The sequence below is a fragment of the Ursus arctos genome, unplaced genomic scaffold, assembly GCF_023065955.2.
Source record: "Ursus arctos isolate Adak ecotype North America unplaced genomic scaffold, UrsArc2.0 scaffold_12, whole genome shotgun sequence".
Lineage (NCBI taxonomy): Eukaryota > Metazoa > Chordata > Mammalia > Carnivora > Ursidae > Ursus > Ursus arctos.
This window is the reverse complement of record NW_026622786.1, coordinates 43937100-43960872: the sequence shown is the minus strand read 5'-3', so window position 1 is coordinate 43960872 and position 23773 is coordinate 43937100. Positions and strand designations below refer to the sequence as shown.

The 23773-nt window shown below is 36.9% G+C and overlaps 1 protein-coding gene and 1 pseudogene across 5 annotated transcripts in view; both read right to left on the bottom strand.

The window, feature by feature from the left end:
• Positions 1 to 23773, bottom strand: part of SLC44A5 (solute carrier family 44 member 5) — a 374691-nt gene that overhangs the window by 349687 nt on the left and 1231 nt on the right. The window lies entirely within an intron of this gene.
• On the bottom strand, positions 15817 to 18764 carry LOC130543442 (40S ribosomal protein S21-like; annotated as a pseudogene).

The window sequence follows — 23773 nt, the reverse complement described above, 5'->3', positions numbered from 1 at the left end:
GTTAAACATAGTCACCACATGACCCCACAATTCCAGTCCTAGGTATATCTCCAAGAGAAATTAACATATGCATTCATATAAAAATATGTACATTGATGTTTATAACAGCATTATTCCTAATAGCTAAAAAGAAACAATCCAAGTTTCCATCAACTGGTAAGTATAAATAAAATGTGGTACATAGCTATATACTAGAATATTCAACCATAAAAAGGAATGAAGTACTGATACATGCAACAACACGGATAAGCCTTGAAAACATGATATTAACTGGAAGAAGACAGTCACAAAAGACCGCATGTTCTATTATTTCATTTATATGAAATGAACAGATTAGGCAAAATCTATAGAAAAAGTTAGATGAATGGCTGCCAGGGCCTGGGAGGAGTGGGAATGTGGAGTGACTGCTAATGAGTATGGAGTTTCTTTTTGGGATGACGAAATGCTCGACATTTCATCAATTAGACAATTGTGATGGTTGCACAATTCTGTAAATATACTAAAAACCATTACATTGTGCATTTTAAAAGTGTGTATTTGAAGGTACATGCATTATATCTCAATAAAGTCATAAAGGAAAAGAAAGAGAGAAGGGGAGGAAAAGAAAGGGGATGGAAGAGAGGAAGGTGGTATAGAGAAGAGAGTAAAGAAGATGAGAAAATGAGAAGAACAGGACCTGCACATATGGGTTTTCCCCTCAATAAGAAATAAAGAGTAAAGGGAAGGATAGAGAGAGATTTGAACACAGTCTCAGAATTAAAGACAATACATCATTGGAAAAAAGGGGGGGGATTAAACAGATCATCGCCGTGGATTATAAATTGAATCTTAAATTTTTGGAGAGATGAAAGTAAAATACTACAATTCCTCCTATTGAATAATTTTATTACCATATGATGATTTCTATTATATAGCTGTGTAGAGATTGAGCCATGTAGGGCCCTAGCCTTTTATCGAGTTTATATTATAAAAGAGGATTGTCCAAAGAGCACACAGGTGAAAATACTTGATTTGACAAGCAGTTTTGGGAATTTCACCAATGGTGACATCTGAGCTGCCTCTCACAGGATGAGTAATAATCAGAGGTGATCCAACAGGCAGAGTATTGTATGTAGAGGGATCAGTTCATGGAGAGGCATGTTGATATGAAAGAGCGTGGCATAGAAGAGAAATATGAGGGAGAGGTGCAGAGAAGTCTCAAGGGGTTGGTTAGGAAGTAAATGTTCTTTTATATTATGGAATGAAGTTTTAAATTTATCCTATAAATAACAAGGCAGGGTAGGTGTAATTAATACTGGGGAGCTCTGCCCAGATTTCCTCTTCCCGGCCCATGCACCCATTCCCACACTGTACGATTCTAGCTCCTGCTCCTCTTTTAAAATTGCCTTAGCTGGGGGGAACTGCCTCACCCAATGACAGGCTCTCGCAGGGATATACATTCAAATCTTTTGCCTCAATTTGGGGTAACTCTGAAGGGCCATCCCAGCTCCAGAGTAGAATTGGCTGAGGCTTCAGTTCCAACCACACTGAGTCAGCTTCTTCTGCCCAACACTATCTTCCTTACTTCCTTAGAAGTGTAACTCCTATGCATGCTCCCCAATAAACAGTCTGCATACAATTCCCCATCTCCAGAGAGCCCAATCCAAGATATGGTGTATATTATGTGACATCAACAATTAAAAGGCAACAAAGAGAAACCAACCAGGAAAGGAGACTTAAGAATATCAGTGTAAGAGAGAATGGAGAACAAGAAAAGAATAATAATATCAAAGTCAATGGAAAATCAATTTAAAAGGAAAGAGTGGTCACCAGTGTTGAGTGCCATTGAAAATAAAATAAGGACTTATCAATCAGGCTTTTTACCTTCTCAATTGCCTTTCAATTTTTGAAGATTTTATTTATTTATTTATTTATTTATTTATTTATTTATTTATGAGAGCACAACCATGCGAGAGTAAGAGCACGGCGAGGGGTTGAGGGAGAGGGAAAAGCAAACTCCCCCTGAGAACCAAGCCCAATGAGCCCCAATGCGGGGCTCCATCTCCAGATTCTGAGATCACGACCTGACCTGAAATCAAGAGTTGGGTGCCCAACCAACTGAGACAACCAGGCACTGCCCCCCCCCCTTTCAATTTTTCGATTGATTTTTAGATTAGATTTTTACAGATAAGTCTTGATCATTTTTTTCTCCTATGAAGTTATAATATAAATAAGTTTGCTCCTATAGTTATTACAAATGAGAAATTAAAATTGATCATAAAGACAATTGAAGAACTGACTTAAGAATTTAGGAAAAAGAATTATATTAAGAAAGTGTAAAGCAAATGAATGGGATCTTAATGTTTGGCATAGAATAAGCACTATGTGTATTAGCTTTATTTTTATTTGTGTTTCCTAACAGTGTGTTCATCTTAGCACATTTTCCACTTGACAGCATCATTTGATGTTTTAAAGCTGGGAAAAATGTGAACAGATGGATTAGAATTATATATGAAAAACATTTCTCTTGATTTTCTTTTATTCATCAATTCACTTGACATGTATAGTGATTTTGAAAAATGATTCTAAAGTCAGAATGTCTGGATCTAAAACCCAGTACTGGCACTTACTAATTGTGTAGCTAGGAACATATTATACTAATTTCTCTGAATCTCAGTTTCTTCGCCTATAAAATTGGAATACTAAGAGTATGTATTTTATAGGACTGTTGTGAAGAATTCCTTACTTACATGTGAAAGAAATTCTGAACAGTGTCTGGCACATAGTAAGAGCTCAATGAATATTTGTTAGAATTATTATTTATAAAGCTAATGAACTTCAACTATGAATGCCAGGTACTCTCTTAGGTTCTGGCAGTATAAAATTAAATAAATCATAGTGCTTACTTATAAGGAAATGAATATCTAGATGGAAAATAGATATGTAAATAATCATGATAATACAGAGTACTAAGTACTAATAAAGATAAGGAAAACTTGCTTTGAGATACAAACAAAAAGGGAATTTAGGGCATGATAAGGTGTTTCATTTTGTTTTTTTAAATTTTATTTTTAAGTAATCTCTACTCTCAATGTGGGGTTCCAAGCTCCAACCCTGCGATCAGGAGTTGCATGCTCTACCAACTGAGCCAGCGAGGTGCTCCATGATAAGGCATTTGAACTTGATTTATAAGGGACTAGGAAACTTGGAAGGTTTCAAGAAAGGAAGCAGAATTTCTAGACCTATGTTTGAGAGAGAAAACTCTAGAAGCAATGTAGAGAATACATTAAAGAAGACATGAATTTTGTGATTATTGTAGCACAGCAGGCAAGAGAGGCTTACAGACCTAAACCAACACAGAGGAAATAGGAATGGAGAAGAAACGTGCTGGAGAGCACAACCAGTGAACCCACCTAATGACTGTTAGATGAGGCTATAAGGGAGAAGTGTGAATCAACGAGGATGACAAGGTCTCTAGGTTTGGATGATATCCCAGATAATCATACTATTAATAAACAGGAGTATAGAAAGAAAAACACGCTTAGGGGGGAAGTTTCTGTGGTACTCACAGGTGTTCATCGAGGTGCTTATGATATACCTAGGTAAGTATTTGAAGTACAAATCCAGAGATCAGAAGACCATTATGTATTTAAGATTTATCAATAGTGGGGTGTCTGGGTGGCTCAGTCAGCTAACTCAGCTCAGTCAGCTAAGCATCTGCCTTCAGCTCAGGGTCCTGGGATCAATCCCCGCATCAGGCTCCCTGCTCAGTGGAGAGCCTGCTTCTCCCTCTCCTCTGCCCTGCACTGCCTCCCCCTGCCAGCTTGTGCTATCTTAAATAAGTAAATAAGTGAATAAATAAAACCTTTAAAAAAAGATTTACCAGTAGTATCTAAAATTGAGGGAACAGATGAGACTGATCAAAAAAAAAGAGAGAATTTTGTGGGGAAATTTGTAAGAATTAAAATACAACAAGGTACACAGGCATGCCTTTAAATGGACAAGCCATTAGATCCTCTTGAATTAGTTTTTTCCAAAAAGACATTAGAACAGTGTTGGCATTTTTATTCAAGGCATAGTGAATTACCTTTCTTCCATTATCTAGTACCACAGTGGTATACTTATAATTCAGCCTACATATTTCATATAGTCTTGCCAAATTATTGTACACACTCCTGACCTCCCTTTTATAATGTTTCTCACAATTATATAATAATCGTTAATATGTAGCAATTATTCTAGTAACTCACTTTACTATTACAACATCTCTATGATGTAAATATGATTAAAAAATGAAAAGGTTTTAAAGACTATGACACCATATTTATTATCTTCTTTCATCATAATATTAGAGGTCAATAGTTATAATTAAAGCAATTATTATGTGACAGGTATAATGACTATGATATCCACCATTGTTTCAAAACCACACAAGTGAAGCACAGAAGTACCTGTGATTAAAACATAGCAAGTGGGCTCTAGTTCTAATCATTATTTTATAAGCTTTAAGAGTATTTGATGAGGAAGAAAGCACTGAAGTGGGTTCCTGAGAACTATAAAACTTTTAACCAAAATTCACTCTATCAACTTACCAATCAAACATGCATAGAATATTGACATTGTGAAGATACTCACTAGACAGATGAATACAGTGGAGTCACATCAACAGCCTGACCTCAGAACACAACCACCTCAACCTTTATGTCCATGATATTTCTAATCTTTGTCTTTATAATGACAAACAAGCCATTATAATGTAATGTAAGCTATAATATGTATATAGAGTCTTAATATGAAAATGAGATGAAATAAACCCCGCAGACAGCAGGAAAACTTCAGAATTCTGCCCTGTGGATTTACGATGCAGGAAATGGAGGCTTAACTAAGGTGGAAAAGCTGAAGAAAGATCTAAACTCTTTTACACAGAGATAGCGATCAAACGTACTCCACAGCTGAAATCATAATTTTTCTCAGATAACCCATAAGTAACTGAATTTGCTTTCCCTAATATTAATCTTGCTATCCTGCTCCTGGGCAAATTGTTCTTCTTTGGCTCGGTGTTAGCCAATTAACTTGTCCAAGGACAGCAAAGAAGATTCATTGATCTACTGCTAGTCTATGGTTCTTGTTTTAATAAATTGCCTTATTTTTCTTCCAATGACATCCAGTCTATGGTTGATTATCTCTCTCATATCTAAGTAAACTCAGCTGTTTGCTTTGCTTGCTTGTTTGTTGGTGTGTTTTCCAGCTGTTTTTAAGCCAACTAAATGACTCTAAGCTATCAGAAGCCTACTGAGTCATCAGAAGCACGCAGCCTAAGCAAGCACCTCATCCAGATCCCGCAAGTCCTATCTTCTTTTCTCACTTCTCCTGTGAGTGTTATTGTTCAGGGATCAAACTTGTTGGCTCTTGCATGCCTGAACCTGGGTGTTGCCAAATCTGATTTTTGTCCACAAAAATTGCTGTTAAAATAATGCTGAGTAGTTGTTTTCATGGAGGTCTCACAGGTGTTAGGAGACTGGGGAATTTGGTTGTTCTTTATGTGTCTTGTTTGCTTGTCTGTCTTAGAAATTCTGGTATCTCCTGATATCTGTTTGCTACCAGATTATGAGGTAATATAGTCAAACTTGGCTGGTCTGAACCTTGGAGTTGAAAAACTGCCCCTGTGACATCCTACCTCCCTGATTCGTTAACTCTTCCAACTACTGCCAGAACTTCATGTTGTTTGTCTTATGCTCTATATTTTCTTTTGTCAGTTCTTTGTAGGTCTTTGTATTGAAAGAAAGAGAAAAGCCCTTTCCTTTCTTTGGAAAAGAAAGACATGTAAATTATCTGTTACTGTGTAACAAACCACACAAAACGTAGTGGATTGAAACAATTTATTATTTCTCCACATTTTTGTTGAGGTTCTTCTGCTGATCTCACCAAGGCACACTCATGCAGTTGCAATCATCTGTGACTTCACTGGGGCTGGATAGTCTAAGACAACTTCTCAGTCATGTCTGGGGTCTCAGCAGGGACTGGACTCCTAGGCCAGCTGGGCCTTTCTCCACGTGTTTCATGCTGGCTTCTTCACACTGTGGCAGTAGCGTTCAGAAAGGGTAAGACTCAACGCACAAATGCTTATCAAACCACTGCTTGTGTGGATTTGCTGATATCTATCAGGAACAAGTCACACAGCCAAGTCCAGTGTCAATGTGGAACAGATACATAAGACATACACAGAAGTGTGATACAGAAGGGTAAGACAAGGAAATGAGTCTTTTATAACACTCTGCTTATATTGGCAGCTCTTTTTGTAGCTGGACTGATTCCCTCTCGTTATCTCCCTTTCTCTTTCGGGAACCTTCTCAAGATTGGTTGGTGATAGAGATCTATCACCTGTGCACACTATAGGGATATTCAGTACAAAAAGAGTGATCTTCAAAGGTAAGAGAACACGGAAAAATTAAAACTGGTTTTGTACAGCTTGTAAAATAGAGCTGGGCTTCTAAAATAGCTTTGCTTGGTGTGCATTTCAATTTTGTGAACAAGCTTGAATGTCATTGGAATGAGAATGACTGCTTCTGGCTTCTCTGGGGCGTTGTGACAATCTGAGAACTCAAGGATTCAACATTCATGGCTTTTGTTTTATTTTGTTTTGTTTCCTTCCTCTTGGAAAAGAAATAAGAAAGTCCCATGGAAATATACACGAATGAGCCAAGTAAAGATGTGAGGGAGAGCTTTCTGTAAACTATAATGAGGTGTTACAAAATCCTACAGAACTTATAAGTTGACCCTGTCCAGAAAGTTCTCTCCAAAAAGCACATCATAAAATATGAGGAAAAGCAACCTTACATTCTTCCAGAGTTCCCTCCCTTGCTCAGGGGTTTATAAGATTCGTCTACTAAATATGAAATATTTTCTAAACAAATGGCACATTTTTGTCTATTTCTCAAGAAAATTTTACAATGTAATTATAAAGTCTTAAATTTAAAGGAACTCCTGTTCTCGTCGACTTATAAAGACTAATAAGACATTCAATAACCTTTAGAAAGCAGATGAATGCTTTCAGTGTGCTGACAATTTATAAAAGCCTCAGAGGCTTGTTGATACTTTGTTAACACAATGACAGAGAAGAAAACAGTATAAAGTAGAGAAGGAAGAGGAGAAGGAGTTGCTTAACTGTAAATTAAATTCATGGTCTTGGTTACAAAGTTTTAAGAAAAGGGCCAGAGAAATACCAGTGGTTATCAGGTTAGAAAACAGTGGGGAGAAAATTATTTAAAAAAACAATACTTTTAAACAAATGTTTTAAACTTTAGATAGTCATATAAATACAGGGGAAATTATATAAGGATAAGTTTTGGTTATATTTCTATCAAGATGAATCCTTGAGCAAATTAATGGGCTTGATAATTGGGGTTTAAAAATAGTTATACTTTCTCCCTGATTTTAATATAGTGTAAAACATGTTAGCATAATATTATTTTCTCATGGAAAGCCTAATTAATTATAACTTTCTTGATTTCCTATACTGATCTTTTACTGCCATTAAATGTATAAAGTTACAAACATATAAAAATTATGGTTCAACTATCTTTTGAAAGATTCACCCTTATAAACTTCAGACAACCACAAATCATACAGTCCTAGTAGCTTTGCTCATACTACCTATAAAAATTTTTAAATATCGTAGTTCTCTGAAGAATTAGACTGTGTTTAAGTTCAACCTCAAACAAGATTTCCAAAATCCCTGAGAACATAGACTAGTGTATAAATTAATTTAATTAAGTTAAAATAATCTTAGACTACCTGGACAATTCCTAAGTAGATCTAAATTCATAAAATACAGAAAACAAAAACAAGCAAACGTAGTTTTATCATACATGTGTCTATCTCTTATTTGTATACATTCTATATCGATCATTAGTTCATAGTTTAAAAGAGATATGCAAATAACTTTAGGTCCTGCTACTATACATGGTCATGTTTGCACTTATACTTCACAAATATAAAAGAGATGTAGAAAGGTACTCATAGAATATAAGCAACTTTCACTGGAGTCCTATCAGGGCGAAATGCTGGTCTATGATAGATCATTCTCAGTTACCTATCTCCTAGTTCTTCTGTGAGAATTCCAAAGTTAATTGCTTTGGTTAAAGATGTAGCTAAAATGGGTGATATACTCATTACAAAGAAATATGAATATAAAGAGGATGAACGTGTTTTATCCATTTGTTTATCAAGGGAACTGTTGAAATTGTATTAAGTTGATGAATTAATGTAGCATATATAATATCTTACATATTAATAAGGCAAGTATATTTTAAAGCTGAAGTTAAAAGTTTTAAATTTGTCATTTAACCATATGTGTATTTAAGTATGTTTCAAAAATGTACATCTCAAGGTAATAAATTATTAAACAAAAAAAATTTTTTAAGATTTTATTTATTTATTTGAGAAAGACAAGTGAGCAAGAGAGAGAGCACAAGCCAGGGGGTGGAGAGGCAGAGGGAGAAGCAGGTTCCTTGCCGTGGAGGAAGCCTGACTTGAGGCTCAATCCCAGGACCCTGGGATCACGACCTGAGCCTAAGGCAGAAGCTTAACCGACTGAGCCACCAGGTGCCCCTAAATAAAATTATTTTTTAAAGTGTTAATAATTCAGATACTTGGTCTCTGACTATATTTTCTGGGTTTTTTCTCCATCTTTACTCAGCTATAATTGGCATACATTATTGTGTAAGTTTAAGGTATGCAACATGTTGATTTGGTAAACATATATTGCAAAATGAGTACTACCATAGTGTTAGCTAACACCTCCATCATGTCAAATAATACAAATTTCTTTTTGTGGTGAGAACATTTAAGATCTCCTCTCTTAGCAACTTTCAAGTGTATAATAAAGTATTCTAACTCTAATCACCAGGTTATACATTAGATCCTCAGATCTTATTCATGTTATACCTGGAAATTATACGCTTTAACCAACATCTCCCATTTCCTCCAACCGCCAGGCCCTGGAAACAGTGTAGTCTCTGTTTCTGTGAGTTCACCTTTTTTTAGATCGCATATGTAAGTGATATCATGCAATATGTATCTTTCTCTGACTGACTTCATTTAGAATAATACCTTCAAGTTCCTTCTCTATTGTTACAAATGGTAGGATTTCCTTCTTTTTCATGGCTAAAAAAATATATGAATACATCTTTTATATCCATTCACCTGTTGACCGGTACTTAAGTTGTTTCGACATCTTGGCTATTGTGAATAACACTGTGATGAACATGGGAGTACAGACATCTGCTTGAGATCCTGTTTTCATTAAATTGAACATATACCCAGAAGTGGGATTACTGGTTCATATGGTAGTCTTATTCTTAATTTTTTGAAAGAACTCCATACTGTTTCCCATAGTGGCTGCACCAATTTACAATCTTACCAATAGTGCACAAGGTTTCCCTTTTCTTCACAACACTTAACTTTTGTCTTTGCAGGAAGGCCATTCTAACAGGTTTGAGGTGACACGTCATTGTGGTTTTGATCTGCATTTCCCTGATGATTAGTGATGTTTGGCACTTTTTCATGTACCCGCCGGGCATTTGTGTGACTTCTTTGGGAAAATATTTTTTCAGTTCTTCTGTCCATTTTTTAATCAAAATGTTTTTTTTATTGAGTTGTAGAAGTTCTTTATATATTTTGGATATTAACCCCTTATCAGTTTTATGATTTCTAGATATTTTCTCCCATTCCATAGGTTGCCTCTTCATTTTGTTTTCCTTCACTGCATAGCAGCTTTTTTAGTTTGATGTAGTAACACTATTTTTGCTTTTGTTGCCTTAGCTTTGGGTGTCAAATCCAAAGACCAATGTTAAGGAGCTTCCATCTATGTTTTGTTCTAGGAATTTTATGGTTTCAGGTCTTATGTTCAAATATTAATCCATTTTCTGTTTATTTTTGTATATGGTGTAAGACAGGGCTCCTGTTTCATTCTTTTATATGTGACTATCCAGTTTCCCAAACACATTTGTTGAAGAGACTATCTTTTCCCCATAGTATATTTTCTTTTGTTGTAAATTAATTGACCATATAAGCATGGGCTTATTTCCAGGCTCTTCATTCTGTTCCATTGATTGATGTGTCTGTTTTTATGCCAAGGCCATATTGTTTTATTATAGCTTTTGTAATATATTTGAAATCAGGAAGTATGATACCTCCAGCTTTGACCTTCTTTCTTAAGATTGCTTTGGCTATTCAGTCTTTCATGGTGCCACACAAATTTGAGTATTGTTTATTTTTGTGGAAAAATTCCTCTGGAATTTTAATAGGGATTGTGTTGAATCTACAAATCACTTTGCATTGTACAGACATGCTATTTTACATTGTACATCATGCTATTTTAATATTAATTTTCCAGTACAGGATCACAGAATTATTGTTCCATTTATTTGTGTCTTCTTCAGTTTCTTTCATCAATGTCTCATAGTTTTCATTGGATAAACCTTTTGCTTCCTTGGTTAAATTTATTCCTAATATTTTAGTCTTTTTGATGCTTTGTAAATGGGGTTATTTTCTTAATTTCTCTTTCCAATAGATCGTTGTTAGTGTATAAAAACACAACTGATTTCCATGTATTGATTTTGTATCCTGAATCTTTACTGAATTCTGGTAGAATTTTTAAGATTTTCTATATATAATTGTATCAGGAAAACTTGGTTCAGTTTACTTTCACACAAAACACACTTCTAATCACAAATATATATATTATATATATATAGTCTAGTTAAAGGTTTGTCAATTTTTATTATCTTTTCAAAAAAAGAACAGCTCTTGGGAGTCCCGGGTGGCTCAGTCGGTTAAATGTCTGCCTTCAGCTCAGGTCACGATCCCAGGGTCCTGGGATGGAGTTCTCTATTGGGCTTCTTGCTCAGCAGGGAGTCTGCTTCTCCCTCTGCCTGCCACTCTTCCTGCTTGTGTTCTCTCTCTCTCTCTGACAAATAAATGAAATCTTTAAAAAAAACAAAATAAAAAAAAAGGAACAGCTCTTAATTTCATTGATCTTTTCTATTATCTTTTTTGTCTCTATTTATTTCTACTCTGTCTTTGCTATTTCTTTCCTTCTACCAATTTAGGCTTAGTTTTTTCTTTTCTACACCTTGAGGTATAAAGCTAGGTTGTTTATTTGAACTCTTTCTTTTGCCTTAATGAGGCATTTATTGCCATGAACTTCTCTTAACAACTGCTTTTGCTACATCCCCTAATTTTGGTATGTTCCGTTTGCACTGTCATCTGTCTCAGTATATTTCTGGGGATTTCTCTTTTGATTTATTCTTTGATCCATTGGTTGTTCAGTAGCATGTGGTTTGATCTCTACATACTCATGAATTTTCCAGGTTTTTCTTATAACTGATTTCTAGCTTCATACCACTGAATTTGGAAAAAATGCTTGATTTGATTTCAATCTTCTTAAATTTATTGAGACTTCTTTTGTGACCCAATATATAATCCACCCTGGAGAATGTTCCATGTGCACTTGAGAAGAATGTATATTCTGTTGCTGTTGAATGGAATATTCTGTAAAAGTCTGTTAAGTCCACCTGATCTAACATGTAATTCAAGACCTATGTTTTCATTGATATGCTGTCTGGATGATCTATCCATTGTTGAAAGTGGGATACTGAATCCTCCTACTATTGTTATACTGCTATTTCTCCATTCAGATCTGTTTTGCTTTATATTTTTAAGTGCTCCTATGTTGTGTGCTTAATTATTTACAAATTTTATATCCTCCTGATGAATTGACCCATATACCATATAAAATGACCTTTTTTGTCTCTTGTCTGATATAAGTATAGCTACCCCTGCTTTCTTTTGGTTTCCATTAACATGGAATATCTTTTTCCATTCTTTCAATTTCAGTCTATGTGTGTTCTTAAAGGTGAAATTTGTCTTATTTTTTTAATCCATCAGCCACTGAATTGGAGAATTTCATCCATTTACATTTAAAATAATTGACAGATATAGATTTTTTTCCAAACTTTCCTATTTACCCTTCTATAGATGAAAGGACATCTAACTTTCAATGAAGAAAAGACCAATATAGAAGTATAAGGTCTTAAACACAATCTTTTTCTTTAAAGATTTATTTGTTTGAGAGAGAGAAAGAGAGAGAGAGAGACAGCACCAGCAGGCGCAGCAGAGGGAGAGAGAGAGAGAGAGAATCCCAAGCAAACCCATGCTAAGTGCAGAGCCCAACACGGGGCTCGATCCCAGGACCCTGAGATCATGACCTGAGCTGAAACCAGGAGTCAGACCCTTAACCAACTGTGCCACCCAGGGGCCCCTTAAACATAATCTTTTAAATTAAATTTCCTATCCAATTTGTTCCTGTTTTCTCGAGTGTTTGCACACTGGCAGGTAAAATACTGTCAATCAGGTGATGCTTCCTTAAATTTCATTTCTACTGGGGCACCTGGGTGGCTCAGTCAGTTGAGCATCCAACTCTTGATTTCGGCTCACATCATTATTTCAGGGTTGTGAGATGGAGCCCCGAATCCTGCTCTGTGCTCAGCGGGGAGTCTGCTTAAGATTCTCTCTCTCCTCTCCCTCTGCCCCTCCCCCGCTCTCTCCCTCAAATAAATAAATAAAATCTTTTTAAAATGTTCATTTCTAGGGCACCTGAGTGGCTCAGTTGGTTAAAGTGTCTGCCTTTGGCTCATGTCATGATCCCAGGGTCCTGGGATCGAGCCCCGAGTCGGGCTCCCTGCTCAGTGGGGAGCCTGTTTCTCCCGCTCCCTCTCTGTTCCCCCTGCTTGTGTGCACATGCTGTCTCTCACTCGCTCTCAAATAAAATCTTTAAAATAAATAAATCAATAAATTTTTCATTTCTATTGATGTCCCAGTCCTTAATCTTGACCCAGTCTCCTTTCTGAATCCACAAGCTTGGTAGTTGGATTCCCTATACCTTAGGGCACTGTATTGATTACCTGCTTATGGTCTATTCTCTCTACATCTAGTTTCCCATCTGGCTTTTCATATACACTCCAACAAACTTTGCTACAAGACCTGCTACTCTGTCTCCTGGGGCAGCCCCTAGAGTTTCTCACTTTTAACTGGAGAGCCTCATCCAATGTAGGACAAAAATGAGATCCTATGTCAAACCATCACGTTGCCCCAACATAGGAGGTGATGGCTGAGATAGATAGAATCCCTAGAAGCCAATATTTGGGAAATCTTGTCAATCTGAATAATGAAAGTTTCTCTCTCTTGCTTTCAGAATCCCGATGTCATTATAAATCCTCCCATTATATTTCCTACACCCCCAAAACATACACACACACCCTTTTGCTGACACTCAGCCTTAACTGCTTGAGCAATTTCTTCACTGTCTTGAGAACAGGAATAGAATCTCAAATATACCAGGAACTTTCCTAACCTCCCTACAAATCACCTCACCTTCCACCTTCATAGATGAGCAAAAGGGTCTATGCTGTACCTCAGTAAAGAGTAGAAGCTACAGATCTCTTTATTGAAGGTTAAACTATCAGGAGAAAAAAAAAAAAACAACAGCAAACCTATATAAAAATGTACAGCAAGAAATGAGAGCAATGTTCTGATGACTAAGAAAGAAGAGGATAAAATTTCACACAACTAATTTTTGTGCCAAAAGCAAAAGAAAATCTTAGAAAATATTTACTTTGTGTTCTCAAGAATATTTAGAGGACACTAGATTAAACAAGAGTAATTGGATAAGAAGATGCCAGGGCAATCAAGTTTCTGTTAACCCATAGAGTATGTTTAGCAAATTACAAAAAAAAAAAAAAAAAAAAAGTGTCCCTTCCTTCCCTGCACCAGGTTGCAGATCTTAACTAGCAGAACCTAGACTCAATTTTAGCTTCCAGACCCACCTTTAGTTAGAGGCATTTTTGCAAAGAAAAATTTTTGCACTGGGATGGCAACCAATGGTATTTGGAGGTGGGGCCTTTGGGAGATAATTAGATTTAGATGAGGTCCTGGGACCCCCATAATGGGATTAGTGTCCTTATAAGAAGAGGAGAAAAGGGGGCACCTGGGTAGCTCAGTTGGTTAAGCATCTGATTCTTTTTTTTTTTTTTTTTTGAGATTTTATTTATTTATTTGACAGAGATAGAGACAGCCAGCAAGAGAGGGAACACAAACAGGGGGAGTGGGAGAGGAAGAAGCAGGCTCATAGCAGAGGAGCCTGATGTGGGGCTCGATCCCAGAACGCTGCGATCACGCCCTGAGCCCAAGGCAGACGCTTAACCGCTGTGCCACCCAGGCGCCCCAAGCGTCTGATTCTTGATTTCAGTTCAGGTCATGATCTCAGGGCTGTGGGTTAGAGCCCTGACTTGGGCTCCACACTCAGGGCATCTGCATGAGATTCTCTCCCACTCCTTCTCCCTCTCCCTCTGCCCCTTGCCCTACATGCACTTTCTCTCTTTCTCAAAAAAAATAAATAAATAAATAAATCTTAAAAAAAAAAAAAAAAAAAGAGGAGAGAAGATGATGCTGGGACATAACAAGAAGGTGGTTGTCTGCAAGGGAGGAGGTGTTACCAAAATCCAACCATGCTGACACCCTGATCTCAAACTTCCTAGCCTCCAGAACTATGAGAAAATAAATGTCTTATTTAAGCCACTCAATCTGTGGTATTTTGTTATAGTAGCCTAACTTAAAACAGTTTATAGCCATCTAGTTGGGGATTAGAACTGGTCTCTAGTTTTCTGAGGGAACAAACTCTGAGGGGATGGTCAAACACTAGGGATTCAAGCAAAAGTAAGAAATTCAGCTCCAGGGACAGAGGAGGACACGTTAGATAGGATTTCTACCCATACACAATGAAAGCAATTAGGAGGTCATACTTCAATGCCATCCTCTAGACATTCAGAGACAAGGTATAGACAGATTATCTTTAGCCTCCACAATCAGGCAAAGGGTTAACTCCAAATATATCTCTAGGCTTTGTTCTCATTTTTTTTTTAAAAAGGATTTTATTTATTATTATTTATTTATCTGAGAGAGAAAGAGAGCAAGCATGAGGGGCGGAGGAGCAGAGGGAAAGGGAGAAGCAGACTCCCCGCTGAGCAGGGAGCCTGATGTGGGGCTCAATTCCAGGACCCTGGAATCATGACCTGAGCTGAGAGCAGTCACTTAACTGACTGAGCCACTCAGGTGTCCTCCATGTGCACTTTAATACAAAAATTTATTTTCTCTATTTGTTGTACACTAACGTATATATGATCATACATGCTAATTTTGTTGTTAATCTATTTTATTCATGATTTTCTGATTTAGCTACTAATTTCTAATGGTGTAGGGGCACCTGGGTGGCTCAGAGCTGACTTAAGTGGCTGATTCTTGGTTTCAGGTCAGGGCACAATCTCAGGGTCGTGAGATGGAACCCTGCATTGGGTGCCACACTCAGCAGGAAGTCTGCTGGAGATTCTCTTTCCCTCCCTCGCTTCCTCTCCCCCCACTCTCTTGCATGTGCTCTAAAATAAACAAATTTTTTTTAAAAATTACTAATGGGGACACCTGGGTGGCTCAGTCATTAAGCATCTGCCTTCAGCTCAGGTCATGATCCCAGGTTCCTGGGACTGAGTCCCACATCACGCTCCTTGCTCAGCAGGGAGCCTGCTTCTCCCTCTGCCTGCTGCTCCCCCTGCTTGTGCTCTCTGACAAATAAATAAATAAAATCATTTAAAAAAATTTCTAATGGTGGTATGTTAAAATTTCCTAGTGAGATTATAGATTTGTCAGCTTTCCAATATATCTATTATTTTTGCCCCTTATGGGTGTAGGTTCTGTTGTTAACTACATACAAGTATTTTCCATCTCTTTATTTTTATTCCTTCTGTATGGTTTTGTCTTATGTATATCTCTTGCAAGTAACAAATCTGATAATCTTTCAGAAGATGATTTCATGATTAGTGATATATTTATCTCATTTCTGTCATATTATCTTCATGTCCTGTTTACCAATCTTTTCTCTTTTTCTGTTCCTTTTTCCTCTCTTCTATTGGATTGATAAAATACCTTGTTTCTTTTTCTTCCTAACTGCCAGTTGCTGCCCACAGCTTCTAATACATGTGGAATGTTTCTCAATTGGCAAGCTTCTCTCTATATCTCAGTTACAGCTTTTCTGGAGGATGGCAGCTTACATCTTTATGGTGCCTCCTGGGATCCCTTAAATAAATTTTATGTCTGCTACCAATTGTATATGTTCAGGCAGACTATTCCAGACATACTTTCAAATTTTGGTGAGAATCTGACCAGTTTTTTTCACATCATGTGGTAACAGAAAACTGATCACATTTTTAATATGTATATATAGAAAATAATGTTTATAATAATGGAACCTTTCTAAACATAGCCAATGAAAAACCAATAAAAGGTTCTTTCCGCCTTAACTTGATAATCATCTACAATGTTATTATGAAAGCCCTAACCTCTTGCCATTGTTCTGAAACCTGAAAAATACTACATGTAAGGGGTTTCCAAATATATGCCTGGAGAACAGAACAGAAATATCAAAAGAAAGATATTACTCCAATGGAAAAATATCAAAAGGCTGGACAGATTGATTAATACACACAGAAATCTAATATAATCATTAATCAAAACATGCACATTAAAACCAGCTACAAATTTTCACCTATTAATTTGTCAAAGACTAAAAATAAGTAAGACTGGGAAAAAATTGCTAATTTAGTAACAAATTATTTGACATGTGGTTGGCACATAGTAATTATTTAATAGATGTTTGCTATTATTACTCTCAATAATATTATATTTGTTTCTGACAAGGCTAGGCTAGTGGGAATGTAAACTGATAAAACATTATATATATATGAAATTATATCAAAATTCTTAAAAATGTTTATTAGTCCCTTTGACCTGGGAAGTACATGAATTCCAGTAATATATACTAAGGAAATAATTAGACAAATACACAGAGATGCCAGTTTAAAATGGCTATTATGCCAGTGCTTATAAAAATAAAAATATTAATCTACATGTCCAACAATACGAAATTGGAAAATTAAGTTATATTTATGGAAACATTAAAATGATGACAATTATATATTCATATAAAAATATTCATTTTTAAATGCAGATACAAAATTATTTATGTAGGAAAATCCAACTTTGTAAAAAGATTATGAATATAAATGTGTTCTATGCACAGAGAAAAATCTAAAGGCCATATACCAAAATATTAACTTTAACCATTGCTTATTTTCTTCTTTATGCATACCTTTATTTGTGAGATATTTAAATAGTGAGTACTTATAATCAGATGAATCATTCTTATTTCGAATATAAGTCAGTTAAGACCTTGTCAAAACAACTGACCATCGTGCCAGTCCACTATCTTCCTTGTTCCTTGTACTTTGCCTATGCCTGCCTAAACTTGCCTTTGTTAATCTTTGATCTTGAGGCTTTCTTGCACTATGATTCTGACATACTAGTAACTCAATCACTTACAGCCCTAATCTCAGAGTTTTAACTTTGAACCCATGAGACTTTCCTGGTTACAGTCAATGACTCTTCATCTCTATAACTAAATATACATAGCTTTCTGGCAAGTAAAACTGATTCTCAGTTGAAGACTGGTTATACTTTTACAATTGCTGTGTCAGCTACATCCAATTAACTCACTGATAATCCCCTTGACAGGTAATCTCCTTGACAAGTGTTGACCTTCTATAACAACTCAGCTCAGCTGTGGACTCTATAGGCCCTATGTTCCAAACTAAAGGCAATATTCCACCTACAACCAGCTGGCCTTGCTCTAGTTTCCTCCCCAGGAGGCTGCTGGTAACACTTTGGATCCTAGCTCCTTAAACTAGATAAAATATCAGATAAACAGTAAATGCTGAGATTTTGACTATTGAAAATCTATTTTAATAAATAAATTTTGGGGGGCACCTAGGTTGCTCAGTCGATTAAACGTCTCCCTCAACTCAGGTCATGATCCCGGGGTCCTGGGATTGAGCCCCACATTGGGCTCCCTGCAGTGGGAGCCTGCTTCTCTCTATCCTCTGCCACTCCCCCTGCTTATGCTCTCTATATCAAATAATAAAATCTTTTTTAAAATTAATTAATTGATTTTTTAAAAATATATAATATTTAGAAAGATTAGACTTATGGGAACTACCTGTTGAATCATATGTTGAATTACAGATTCAAAATATTCACACAGCAAAGAATTATCACAAACCTTCTGGAGGTAGGATAGTTGGCAGGTTAGTTAACGCTTTATTTTATTCCAGGTATTTCTTTCTTTCCTCTTGATACAATTTTTCTTCTTGATTTCTACATAATTCTAGAAAAGTATGTCTCGTCTGTTTCTAAATTTATTGACATAAAACTCTTTTGGGGAGGGGGTGGGTTACTACTTATTTATGACAACTATCCCACAGCCGTGATCCTCTCCACTCAGAAGTTCTTTGAAATGATCCCACGGGCCTTAGTCAATCAGAGGATGGAGTCATTTGACTCACCCATCCTGCAAATGGCCCCACAGATAGCGGAGGTTTCTGACATTGAGCCTGCCTGTCACCTTGTCAACCTCAGCCACATTCATCTGGATGCATGCATGGCCCTTGGTGCCAATGATGCGGTTGCTGGAGGAGCATTTCCAGGCCAGGAACAGGTGCAGGAGCTCATGGGCGTCATTCTGCATGTCACGAGGGTGCACCTGCTACCACTCACCCAGAAAAGAGGCATAAAACTCTTTATAGCATTTGCCTGTGATATTTTAAAATTTCCACTAAAAATTTTTTTAAATCTCCCTAAATCATACTATCTCTTATAATTTATAAAACTGTTTAAACATTTCTTATCTGTATCAGCCTTGCTAGAGGCATGTCTATTTTATTACTTTTTTCAAGAATCAGCTTTTATCGATTCTACCGCTTATTTTCTACTACATTAATGTCTGCTTTTGCACATAAATGTTTACAGCAGCTTTATTTATAACAGCCCCAGATTGGAAACAATGTAAATGTCTATCAACAAATTGTGCTATACCCAATGGAATACTACTCAGCAAAAAAGGCACAAACCAGTGATACTCTAAATATGAATGAATCTCAAAATTGTGGTAAATGAAAGAAGTCAGCCAGGAAAGAATACATACTGTATGATTCCATTTATATGAAATTCAAAAATAATATAAATAATATAAACTGAGGTACAGTGTCAGAAAACAGATCAGTGGTTGCCTGGAAACAGGAATAAAGAGAAGGATGGATTACAAAGGGGCATGAGGAAACTTTGGAGTGATGAAAATGTTAAATTAATCGTGTGATGGTTTCATAGGTATATAAATATGTCAAAACTCATCAAATCGTATAATTTAAATGTGAGTTAATTGTACATCAATTTACTTTAATAAAGCTGCTAAATAAGAGCTCCAATATATAGAAACAGATGAGTTTATATAATAAGAATACAAGTAGGTACAATTTAGCTTGATTAGCATAGCTCTCTGGAAAAAGAGAAATGGTTTCTGCTTTTTCTGGTTACAAGGACCTATAAGACCTGCTCAACCGGGGTTGAGCCTGTGTGGCTCATTCGTTAAACGTCTGCCTTTGGCTCAGGTCATGATCCCAGCGTTCTGGGATCGAGCCCCGCATTGAGCCCCACATCAGCTCCCCACTCATCAGGAAGACTGCTTCTCTCTCTCCCACTACCCCTGCTTGTGTTCCCTCTTTCACTGTCTCTGTCAAATAAATAAATAAAATCTTAAAAAAAAAAAAAAAAAAAAAGACCTGCTCAACTGATTTTAAGCTTTCCTGGACAGATACAACTGGACTTTATGGAACTTGGACAAGGCACCTAAGCACAATAGGACCTAATGACAACTGAACTGGAAGGCAGGTCCTGGAAAGAACTAATCATCTCCATTTGAAGATGTGAGGGTTTGCTTCTTTTTAAAAGATTATTTATTTGAGAGACAGAAAGCACAAGAAGGGGGAAGGAACAGAATGAGAGGCACAGAGAAAGTCAAGTGGATTCCAAGCTTAGTCTGACGATGCTAGGCTTGACCTCATGACCTTGAGATCATGACCTGAACCAAAACCAAGAGTCAGGCACTTTAACCGACTGTGCCACCCAGGCGCCCCGAAGATGTGAGGCTTTCATCTGCCTCCCTTTCGTGGTAATTCCATTTTCCTCTACCCACTGGCTTCCAATGCTCATAGTTTCTGTTCTTCTATAACTTCTAACTTGCATAACTTTGAACATAATGAGCTGTTTAATTGGTGGGTTGACAGTTGCCCCACTACCAACAGATACCTCTTGCACTTTCTTTGATTCAAATTCCCAAGACAGGCAACCTGACTAGCTAAATTCATCTTTTTGTCACGCCACTGGTAAATTGCTGATCAGCTCATGAACTGACTTCCCTTATGTCAGACTGCCCATCCTTTAGTCCAAACAGCTGTGGTCAAGAGGCAGGAAGGTTCACATAGATCAGGACACAACTCCTTTGAAACCACAAACTGTAGGCAGAGCAGATTTCCACAAAAGGGTATGAGAGAAGCCAGTGCTTGACGTCTCTAGTAGACTAATTTCATGCTGAAATTAGCTCACAAGCCAGGTACCTATATGCAGCCCTTGTTGATAATCACTTTATGCGTGATCACCTTTTATGACCATGCTACTCTGACTTCTGGCCTAAGTAAGAATTCTATTATTACTGCTGCTCAGGCTGAGGTAGTTTCAGCTTCTTTTTAGAATCTGTCAAGGATAGTCCTCTCCCTCTGGCTCTGGACTGTGCTCTCTCTACTCCTTGGTTTCTAAAGGACCTTTCCCTGTGAAGGTAACATTTACTAAGCACTATGCACCTAATCTGATCTCATAAGCATTCTCTTCATCCTTTTATCAGTTCCTAGGACCCAGGAAATCCTGTCCCTAACATGCTCCTCTCTGTTTTCTGGCTTAAAGACTGGTTTTACCTTTCAGTGAAACATAGTTCCTTTACCTATTGTGGTCCAAACTAGAATCTGAATTTACACTCTGCTCTTATTTGGGAAAAACTGATCGTTTGAAGTTCCTGAGCCAGCAAGTTAAAAAAACAAAAACGAACACAACCCCCCCCCCCTCCACGAATACACAGATTAATCCTTCACGTGTAAAAGAGGTCTTCAGAAGAAAAATTCACCATAAAGATTAGTTCCTGGGATCTAAGCCAAACAGCTACATCTAGTGTTTAAAGTGGGATCAACAATTTTTAAGTAAGATCTTTGCTCTAAAAACAAAAGTGTCACGGAAAGAGAAACTGGTTTTTCAAAGTCAAGATTAGCAAAGCCTTAAGTGACTCCCAGAAGCCTGATAGAGGTACTAATGTAAGTTCCTTTTCTAGGGGCACCTGGGTAGCTCAGTCAGTTGAGCGTCCAACTCCTGATCTAGGATTAGGTCATGATCTCAGGGTCATGAGGTCGGCCTCGGTGCTGGGCATGGACCCGCTTAAGATTCTCCCCCACTAGAAGGAAGGGAAAAATGAAGGGGGAAAATCAGACGGGGAGATGAACCATGAGAGACTATGGACTCCGGGAAACAAACTGAGGGTTTCAGAGGGGAGGAGGGAGGGGAATGGGTTAGCCCGGTGATGGGTATTAAGGAGGTCATGTACTGCATGGGGCACTGGGTGTTATAAGCAAACAATGAATCATGGAACACTACATCAAAAACTAATGATGTACTGTATGGTGACTAAGATAACTTTAAAAAAAAAAAGACTCACCCCCTCTGACCCTCCTCCCCCCTTAAAAAAAAATCCCTTTTCTATTAAATAATTTTTCCTACTAATATAATGCAGTATGTGTGGCTTTATTACTATTTCTAGAAAAACAGAGTAAGAGTTCTATTTGAAAAAGGCAAGAGAAAAAAAATCAGGTACCCAAAAGCTTAATGGTGTTGTTTCCCACCAAACACATTAGATTATTACAGTTCTATCATCATTTTTTCTTATTTAACTGAGAGAGAGAAAAAATATAAATACTACCGAGAGTTTTGCACTTGGCTCAAAGTCACTTTATCTCAAACTTTGGTCATAACTCTTAATAATTTATTTTTTTAAGTAACCTCTACCCTCAACGTGGGGCTTGAACTCATGACCCCAAGATCAAGAGTTGCACGCTCTATCAACTGAGCCAGCCAGATGACCCAGGTTTTACTAATTTCAGTACCCATACAGATGATCCTTCCATTAAGTTGGCCTCTTAGTTCTTTGACTTCTTTTCCTACAATAACTTTGTTCTCTGTTCTGTTTCAACTACTTATTTCCATGATGATAACCTAGACCTTGTCTTTGTGACTGTACTCCTCTACCTGACAACCCTCAATCTTTTCAGCTCATTCTCTCCAATGTTTCATTTTCATTAATTTTTCAAACCTACTAGGCATGCCAATCCATCGAACCCACCCCTCCGCACTGGCCCTCATCCCCTCACATCCTAATTTCCAGAAACTCTGAAGAAAGAGGAGTCTGTACTATCAATTTTTCACTTTCCTCAAATTTCCAACACTTCCTCACTCTCTACCGATAACTTCTCCCTATTTGATCAAGAAACAAAAACAACCTGAAGAAAACCTCCAACTACTCCCTCCATCACATCTACCACACTATCAGCATCTGAACGCATATTCTTACTTTACCTGTGCGAGGATTTTCTCCTCAGAAATGTATGCATACATAGCAAATTTTCATTTAACGCCAAAGGATTTTCACATCTATCTAAAGCTTATTCAAGGGTCCCAGGTTAAGAACCACATAACCACTGGGGTTAAGAATGACCTCTCTTTATGTCATATTCCCATCAGTTAGGGGGAGATGGCAAGGGATGAAGTAACACCGGGAAGCTATTTGAATTATTTCACCTAAAAATATAGTAAAAGTTTTGTGGAACAGAATCCAACTAAAAAAGTGTTCATTGAGAGCTGATTCCATGTTTACCATGGAGCAAAATTTAGAAATACTGTTTGACATGATATCATCCTATACATTACTTAACTGCAAAGGGAAAAATATACCTTTACAACAGAACTGCCTGTTACTACCTTAATCAAACAATCAAACTTACCAGTAACAGTGAGATAAACCTGACATTACACAGTATGACCTAATAAGTAGTCCTGCAAAATACGTTTAATGTAAACTACTCAAGCCTCCAGGAACTTGCAGTTTATAGGAGATACGAGGTTTAGAAGCAAAAATGAATACAATCAGACAACTTAGAAATACGGGATTCTTCAGGACAACTGGCTTTGTTTCTTTAAAAATATCAAAATTATTGGGGGGAGGTATTAGTAAAGAGATTAGATTAAAATTTTATGGTTAAAAGAGACCAAAGAAAGTTAAAACCCACTGCAATACGTAATTATTGATAGGATCCTGGTTCAAAAACAAACTACATACAAAAGGCATTTAGAGGACTACTGGGGAGATCTAAATATTGACTGGATATTAAATGATATTAGAGAATAATAGTTCATTTTCTTAGGTGTGATAAAAGTTTTGTAGTTATATAGGACAACGTCCTCACAGGAGATGTACAGCTAACATACTAGGAAGTGAAGTATCTTACGGTTTCAACTTAGGGCTCTGACAAAAATAAAATGACACCAAACACACACACACATAAGTAAGACAATAATAATTCTTTCCCTATGTTCATCTGTTTTGTTTCTTAAATTCCATATGAGTGGACAATAACAATTTTTAAATCTATGTGATGGGCATAAGGGTGATTTTGTATTTTTTGTTCATCTTCCTTGTTGTTTA